General features: G+C 42.2%; 1 non-coding gene across 1 annotated transcript; it reads right to left on the bottom strand.

The window, feature by feature from the left end:
• Positions 1-6,080: 6,080 nt before the first annotated feature.
• LOC114817347 lies at positions 6,081-6,218 on the bottom strand. The gene has a single exon (XR_003765203.1). It is a non-coding gene; the product is annotated as a small nucleolar RNA SNORA7 (small nucleolar RNA).
• Positions 6,219-8,424: the final 2,206 nt, after the last annotated feature.

Below are 8,424 nucleotides of genomic sequence, written 5' to 3'. Positions count from 1 at the left end.
TCAGGTCATTTGTGAAAGTGCACATGCTTATGATCATTTGCAGGAGCTGGTACTGCTGAGCCTGGTGGCTAATGGAAAATCCCGTGTTTCCATCTTTCCTGTGTGGATGAGTAAGAAGTTACCTATATTTCATTTTGCTTCTGTTTCTCCCCTTTTTCCTCTTTGTGGAGCTTAATCCTGTCCACCCCATCTCAGCTTCAGAGAGTTTTTGTGAGTGCCAGCTTCCCTGTCTTTGGCAGCATAAGAGGAACACGATTGACTGGTCAGTCCCCTTAAGGAAGAAAAATCTCATAACTGCTCCAGCCCCCCAGGACTTCCCTGAACCAGAAGCTGGGCTGGTTCAGAAGACACCCTCCTTAGCTAAGCCAGCGGATCCAAGCAAACCTATGGGCTGTGTTTCTTTTGCATCGTTTGCTCCAAAAAACATGTAGTCTGAAGTCTGTCAGTACCATGGGGCAACATCTCCCAACAAGCACTTTATAAGGTAAACATTGTAAGGAAAGAAAATGGTTGCCTGAAAAAGCATAAAAAATACTCATATTTATTTTTAAAATTCTGATCCAGCAGGGGTGATTTTCATCCTTAACAGAAAATCCTGATGCAATCTCTATAACAAATGTAAGTTTACACTCTTTGCCATCATTAGTCTATTTAACTGACATAATATCAGAGAGGGCCCCCCAGGAGACAAATTGACTGCCTCTTCCAGGCTGTAAGAAACTGGCCTTGCTTACGAGGGGGAGAGGAGGAAAGAGTCGATTATTAGAGGTGCCCCGTAATTAGCATTTTTTTGGAGTGGGGTTGTGGTGGGGAGAGAACTGGTCTCCAAACTGACAACCACCTGAAAAGCATCTAAACAAAGAAACTGAGCGGTGGTGTCCAAGGTTTTCCAGCCAGAGGCAGGATCCAGCGAGTGGCCTGGCCGATCAAACAATGGGCTCATCCACCCTCCAGAATTTCCAGAAGCAGCATGGCGTAATGCATAGAGCAGGGGCCTGGGAGTCAAAAGGTCATGGCTTCTAATCCCAGCTCTGCCACTTGTCTGCTGTGTGATGTTGGGCAAGTCACTTTACTTCTCTAAGCCTCAGTGACCTCATTTGTAAAATGGGGATTGAGACTGTGAGCCCCACGTGAGACAGGGACTGTGCTTGTATTCACTCCATTGCTTAGTATGGTGCCTGGCACCTAGTAAGTACTTAACAAATACCATTATTATTATTATTATATGGACAGAGCCATCTGTAACTTCTTCTAATGTCGATCTCCCCCTCTGTATTCTGTAAATTCCTTAAATGCAGGGATTGTGCATACCAACTCTATTGTACTCCACTCTCCCAAGGGCATAGTGCAGTGCCCTGCACAAGTAAAATACCACTGATTGATTGAGTGACCAGATCCCCTGCTTTTCTACCTTTTCCCATATTACCTCCAGTACATAGGAGCAGCTGTTCTTCCTCTCATCACAACTATGACTGTCCTAAAACTCCTCCTGTTTCCTGCTGAAAGATGTTCTAGTCTCAATCTTGGCCCATGAGACTATTTATGCCCCATAATATTATTGAAATATTTAAAAGTAAATTTTTAGGAGAAATTCACTTGGAAAAATGCTACCTCCCTGAACAAGAGAACAAGCCCAGAAAGTCTGATAAGAAGTTTCTTTTCTGCATAAACTACATGATAAACAAGGAGGGAAAAATTAGACAAAAATCCACTACTACCCTTTGGCAAGGAAGTGAATGAAATAACCACATTCCACTGAGTATTTCCTTCTTTCTTTTTTTCTCCTCTTGCCTCCTCCCCAAAGAAATAACCCATTACCTGACTGAGGCCCCAGCTTTAATTAGAAGAATTGAGTTAGGGTTGAATCAGTGTTTTAGCAACAACTTCTATTTTTGTGATATTTCTTCAAGAGGGAAAGTTTTTTTCTTCAAGAAAGAAACAAATATATGCAAAGATAGATACATAGCTGGCTTTTAGGTTAAAACAATGAGGTTTACCCCCTCCCCCTTCCAAAAAAAATCTCCCAAACTCTCAGATCTGTAGTTGCAATCTCCCATTCCTTTTTTATACATATCAATTTACATTCCCTGCTATATGTATTTCTTCCTATCTATCAATTATTGCGTCTGTACTTCCAACCTTTCGACTGTAAGCTCCTGGTGGGAAGGGGTCGTGTTGCTTACTTCTATGGTACTATCTTCAGGGTTTAGTACAGTGCTTTATAGACAGAAAGTGTTCAATAAATCCTATTGATTGGTTGGATGCTAGCGAGGGGCGGATGCTAGCTAGGGGCAGATCATAGGGGTGGAAATGGATATTCTTCCTTACTGGTATTTAAAGGATCAGTGGCGGGGCCTAGGGTTCCTGTATGTGTTGAGTTCTGAGAGCTCTCAGGAGCGGGTTATTATCACAGGTGATATAAACAGCAGCAGTATGGCCTAATGGATAGAGTCCAGGCCTGGGACTCAGGAGGATCTGGATTCTAATCCCTGCTCCGCCACTCATCTGCTGTGTGACCTGGAGCATATCACTTAGCTTCTCTGTGCCTCAGTTATCTCATCTCTAAAATGGGGATTAAGACTGTTCGCCCCATGTGGGACACAGACCGTGTCCACCCTGAGTAACTTCTATCTACCCCGACATTCAGAACAGTGCCTGGCACATAGTAAGGTCTTAACAAATACCATTAAAAAAAGAAAAAAGGTGGGAACTATACACAGTAGGTGTAAGTACCCAGTGAATTAACAAATAGCCCCCTGCTGTGTTGCCAATTCACCCTTATCCCCCTTTAACCTCTCCAGCCTCCTCTAACCCTCACTCCCACCCCAGCCACCACCACTACCTCGGAATCCTGGATAATAGGGCCAGGGAGCAGATACTGTTCTTCTCCAAGATTGGGGTACATGCGGTGCCTGGTACCGGAGCTGCTAAACCCCTGCACCCATCAATGGTCATGGACTCAATGATTAGTATAATGTGACTTTCTCAGAAGATGAGCTTCTTCAAAAACACAACCTCTAACCTACCAGATCATCAGAAAACTCTATTCTTTCAAAATGTATGCCTCCCTCAATTTTAGCCCCTGTCACTTCTGCATACCACGGTTTTCTTCCCTCTCAGTGCATGTTTATTTAACCTGGGTTCATAGAACCCCCAGTGCCTTTTATGCCCAACAATTAATTTGAAATAGGGTCTTTAACATAGAGTGTTTCCCAGGCTACCCGTCAGATTTAAGGTAGATAACAGAATTTATCTAAGAAGAATTAAAAAAAAACAGCAGAGAGAGAAGTTTTATTTTGTTCCAAGGTAAAGAGAAAGTTTTAGTTGAGTTTTGAATGAGGATACATCAAAAGTCATTTTCCAAAGGTAGGAGCTGCACAGGAGAGGTTTACGATTAGGTGATTATCATCACCTAATTTAAAGACAGCTCTCTAGCTTTCTCACTGATTTTCTCCTTCAGATTCCTTCAATTTCTCTCTCTCATCTCTCCATTACATATATATATATAAATAGGGAGCTAGCCACATCAGAGTCAATCAGCTGAAAAATAAATCCTAAAATGAGATTCCTTCAACTTCCTTTCTTCTGGGGATTCCTCATGTGAGAACAGGTTCTCTCGGGTTTAAAAGACATGTTTTTGTTTTTCAACCATTCATCTGCTGACAATGTGTGTGGCCTTTCCTGTTGGAGGTTTAAACAGATCCATGTGGCTAGATATGTCTTCACTTTGCCTGAGCTATTTAGTCCTGCTTCTTGTTTAGGTGTTCATATGTGGGATGGGGCCCAACTACCACATCAGACTACAGGTCCAAAAATTCCACCTATAGTGGAGAAGCCTTGAAATTAACCAGGATGCTCAAATAGCAGCTGCAACATTTTCCCTAGAGACTACAAGCATCTGCCTGCAGTAAATACACTTTGATTATTTGTTTAAAAAAAAAATTAAAAAAAAGAAAACCTTTAAAAAGTTAATGGAAAGGACAAACTTAAGCAAAGTACAAATGATGCAACGAAACTGGGAACTGTTGGGAATCAACAGTTGCTGACAGGTACAATGGAGTCTTCAGGTGAGCACAGTCACGGGGATAACGGCACCTTCGAAAACAGTTGGATGAGGTTACCCACGAAGCAATTTCGGCAAAGAGCTATCCTACTTGTCATTAATCTCTAATTTACCATTTGATGATTAGAAAGAGTGATTTCTGGTTACACTGAGCTGTACCAAGATCAGGAAAAGGACCCAGGGATCCTCTACGTCCTCTACACCCCTGCTCCTTGAACTGGAGAGGAATCTTCTTTGGGAATCCACTTGGTCTCCTGGGTCAGAGCAGGGATGTGGGAGGAGAAGCTGTAACGTAAAGGGATCTATGACTCCAAAATGCAATTCAAGGCAGGATCTCTGCAAGCCATTTTATTTAATTTGTAAACTATTCCAATATATTCAAGTAATTAAAAATGGTTTATCTTAAATGGTAGGGTAGCTAACAATGTCAGTAAACTCTTTTAAAAAAAACAGATTACAGAGACTGGGCTAACCTGTGCCTCATCTCCATTTTAAGTGGAAGGATGATCACCTTGTAACTTGAGAAACATTTGAATCTGGAAGATTGTGATTTTGCATTTTGGATGTTCACTTCTGGATTGGATGTTACAGATGATAAAAATGCTCCTTAACCTTTTGAAAACCCCAACTCCCCACATTAGCATTTGAGATCAAAAGTAACAGTTGCTAATCAAGATCAAAAGTGGTGGCCCCTGAGCCTGGAAGAGTAGCAACCACAGAGAGTGAGATATGGGGCCTGATAATATAAGCATTTTGCATGAACCTGAGGCCTACAGGATACGAGAACATGGAGTGAAGAGAAACTGAACTCAGCTACTGTGCCGTGATGAACTGCAAGACATTTAGGTGGTTAATCAATCAGTTAAACAATGGTATTTATTGAGCACTTTATGTGATAGAGAACTATACAAAGCCCTTGGGAGAGTATGCTACAACAGCATTGGCAGACACGTTCCCTGCCCACATTGAGCTTACAGTCTAGAGGGGGAGGCCAGCATTAATATGAACAAATAAAACAGTCACAAAAGTTCTGCAGGGGTAGGGGGTGGTGAATAGCAAGTGTTTTTTAAAGGGTACAGATTCAAGTGCAAAGACAACACAGTAGGTGGGGAGAGTGGTGGTCTGGTATACATGGAGTGGGAGGGAGTTCCAGTACTTGGGAAAGGAGTTGGTGGTGAGTTAGATGAGATAATTACTCTCCTCCCCTTCAAAGCCTTAGTGAAGGCACATCTCTTCCAAGAGGCCTTCCCTGACTAAGCTCTCCTTTCCTCTTCTCACACTCCCTTCTGTGTTGCCGTGACTTGCACCCTTTATTCATCTTCCCTCCCCAGCCCCACAGCACTTATGTGCCTATCTGTAATTTATTTATTAATATTAATGACTGTCTCCCCCTATAGACTGTAAGCTCATTGGAAGCAGGGAGCGGGTCTCATTGAATGAATGAATGAAGATACAGTAAATAACCTGGTGCCAGAGGAGCAAAAGTATGTGGGCTGGAGTGTAGAATGTGATCACTGAGGTAAGGTAGGAGGGGGTAAGTTGATTGAATGCTTTAAAGCAGATAGTAAGGCGCTTCTGTTTGATGTGGAGATGGATGGGCAACCGCTGGAGGTTTGTGAGGAGTGGAGAGGTGTGGACTAAAGGTTTTTTTGGAAAAATGACCTGGGCAACAGAGTGAAGTATGGACTATGGTATCAATAAAATATCAAGCCAAAGGCCTATAGAGGAGTGCTAGTATACAAAATCTTTTACGATTATAGGAACTGCTACCAATGCCAAATTTAACTTGTGGTCTTGTCTTACGCCATCAAGTCGACGCTGACCCATACTGACTCCATGGATATATCTCTCCCAGAATGCCCCACCACCATCTGCAATTGCTCTGGTAGTGTATCCATAGAGTTTTCTTGGTAAAAATACAGAAGTGATTTACCATTACCTTCTTCCGCGCAGTAAACTTGAATCCCCACGCTTCACTCTGTCCCATGCCGCAGCTGCCCAGCACATGTGAGTTTTGACTTGTAGCAGATTGCCTTCCACTTGCTACCCACTGCCCAAGCTAGGAATGGAATGGGTAGGCCTCTGCATGACTCTCCCTCCTGTAGCCGAGACTGGTAGAGTACTGGAAACTCTCCAGATGTAATCCTGGAAAATGGAAATGGAAAATTGGAATTTAAATGGAAAAATGTTCACCAGCAATGGGATTTTGGACTATGGCCATTAAAGTGAAGCTTACTGCTACACATCAATTAATCAATGAATCCTATTTATGAAGCATTTACTGTGTGCAGAGCACTGTACTAAGCACGTGGGAGAGTAAAATATAATAGAGTTGGTAGACACATTCCCTGTCCAAGAGCTTACAGTCTAGAGGAACACATTATTATTGGCATGAGGTGTGTATAGGTGTGTGAAATTGAGTGACCACTTGCTGGTATAATAGTCAAGATGACCTGGAATGTGTTCCTTGAACTGCTGATGCTTGCTATGTTCTGTTTTCTTTGAGGATGCCGAATTGTACTTCCCAAGCACTTAGCACAGTGCTCTGCACACAATAAGCGCTCAGTAAATATGACTGAAGGAATGAATGGATGCTTCAGAGCGATTCTGGAGTTTGGTAGTTAGGGTCTGCCTCTTTCAGTAGACTTTAAGCTCCTCAAGGGTAGGGATCATTACTACCAACTCTATTATATTCTTTTAAGCACTTAGTGCAGAGTTCTGCGCACAGGTAAATACTATTGACTGAGAGTAGGCTGCATAGCTCTGGAGAGTTTCTTGGCCATCTGATGCATCTTTTTTTTTTTTTGACCCTTATGTGTTCTTGACTTCTTCATTGTCCCATTCCTCCATGGGCGATAAGGAATGGATCAGAGATGCCACCCTTAGTTCTGACTTGATCAGCTATCTTATCATGAGGTAGTGTCCAAATTTCAAGGAACATTCAGGAAAGCTAAATTTTCTAAGTAATTTCCGGAGTCCAGATCTACCGACGGCCCCAAATGCTTTCATAAGGTTGATGAAAAGTCCATGTAGGTCTTGTGTTGTTTCCTGCAGTTTTCCTGTATTTGAAGGCAAATTGTGATTCTGGGAAACTGGGTCTAAGATTTTCTTCAGTAACCAAGCCAGGAAAGTACTTTGGCAAAGGAAGTGACAATTGAGAATAATGAGATGCTTCAGTGATTGTTGAATCTGATCTTTCACCTTTCCTCTTGAAGATGAAGACAGTATCTTTAAAATCCTGAGGCATTTCCTTAGTGATCCATATGTTGAGAGCTCATGTTAAGTGCTTAAGCGACATGTCCCCTTTATGATTGTAAAGAGCTCAGTAGGTATGCCATTGGGTCCACTGCTATGCCATTTTACATGGCTCCAAATTGCTGAAGACATCCTCAAGAGCCTCGTCTTAAGGAGTAAAAGGCATACATAGAAGAACATCAAAATGTTCTTGCCGTCTCTTCGGTATTCTCGCCTTGCCTGTGATGATTAACTTGTTTCAACCCAAGGATTTAGAACCTTACTTGACACACAGTAAAACCTTAAAGAAGAGAAGTAGCATGGTCTCGTGGATAAAGCACAGGCATGGGAGGCAGAAGGACCCGGGTTCTAATCCCAGCTCTGCCACTTGACTGCTGTGTTGGGCAAATCACTTAACTTCTCTTCGTCTCAGTTACCTCATTAGTAAAATGGGTATTAAGACACCGAGCCCCATATGGGACACGGACTGTGTCCAACTGGATTAGCTTGTATCTACCCCAGTTCCTGGCACATAGTAAGTGCTGAACAAATACTGTAAAACATAATGATAATAATTTGGCTGGAACCATCTTTAATCTCAGAGGTACTGTGATAGTGTGTACTGGGTCACACAATGTCTTTAATGATGATTAGATATAGCAGTCCAAATCAATCAATCCATAAATCAGTGGTACCCATGCCTGGATTACATAAACTTTGGTAACCCTCCACCTGGTGCACATGTTCCTTAAAATGACGTGCATATTGTGATGCACATATTTGAAAGCTTCACCCTTGCCTAAATCCTGGGGTGTCATAAGGTGCTGCTGATGTAGCAGACATTTCTAAGTAGGCTTTTTAAGCCCTGAGTAATTTGCATTAAACCCCTTTTGGTGACAACTCTTGGCTGTCCCCAATGTCTTGGCTGCTACTGGAATACAGCATTGCACCCAAGTGATGATTCTTTATATATAATGGGAATTGTGGCTAGAATTACTTTAAAAAAATGGTATTTCTTAAGGGCTTATCACGAAGATAGATACAAGATAATCAGAATGGACAGAGTTCATGTCGGTCAAAGTCTAAGAAGGAGAATGAATAGGTTTTTTAGCCCATTTTACAGATGA

The sequence above is a fragment of the Ornithorhynchus anatinus genome, chromosome 1, assembly GCF_004115215.2.
Source record: "Ornithorhynchus anatinus isolate Pmale09 chromosome 1, mOrnAna1.pri.v4, whole genome shotgun sequence".
In the NCBI taxonomy this organism is placed as follows: Eukaryota; Metazoa; Chordata; class Mammalia; order Monotremata; family Ornithorhynchidae; genus Ornithorhynchus; species Ornithorhynchus anatinus.
Note: the sequence above shows the minus strand (reverse complement) of the source record. Positions and strands in the feature narration are given on the sequence as shown.